Raw genomic sequence first — 333 nt, 5'->3', positions numbered from 1 at the left:
CATGCTATCAATCAGTGATTCCGAATTTGAAGGTTTTTCAACAGAAGATATGGAGATATCGAAGAAAAGAATGAATGAGCTACAAAAGCACGTGGTGAACGATAATGAATCGGATATTTCTAGATCCGAAACTGAAATCAGCGATTCTGAAAGCAACGACGGCGACAGCGAGGATGATATTACACCAGAATGGAGTAAAAACTTTAAAAAATGTTTTTATTAACAATTTTTCTGAGGAAACAGGGTCTACTCATAGTCTTTCTCAGGAAGCGAAACCTTTAGACTTCTTTTTCATGCTTGTTTGAAATGATTACTGCGGAAACAAACCGTTAC

General features: G+C 36.6%; 1 protein-coding gene across 1 annotated transcript in view; it reads right to left on the bottom strand.

Moving 5' to 3' along the window:
- The window catches only part of LOC106871243 (cell division cycle and apoptosis regulator protein 1), a 59,355-nt gene that overhangs the window by 48,136 nt on the left and 10,886 nt on the right, over positions 1 to 333 (bottom strand). The gene's annotated exons all lie outside the window — the stretch shown is intronic.

Source organism: Octopus bimaculoides, chromosome 5 (genome assembly GCF_001194135.2).
Source record: "Octopus bimaculoides isolate UCB-OBI-ISO-001 chromosome 5, ASM119413v2, whole genome shotgun sequence".
NCBI lineage: Eukaryota > Metazoa > Mollusca > Cephalopoda > Octopoda > Octopodidae > Octopus > Octopus bimaculoides.
The sequence above is the reverse complement of the archived record's forward strand: the minus strand, read 5'-3'. Positions and strand labels throughout refer to the sequence as shown.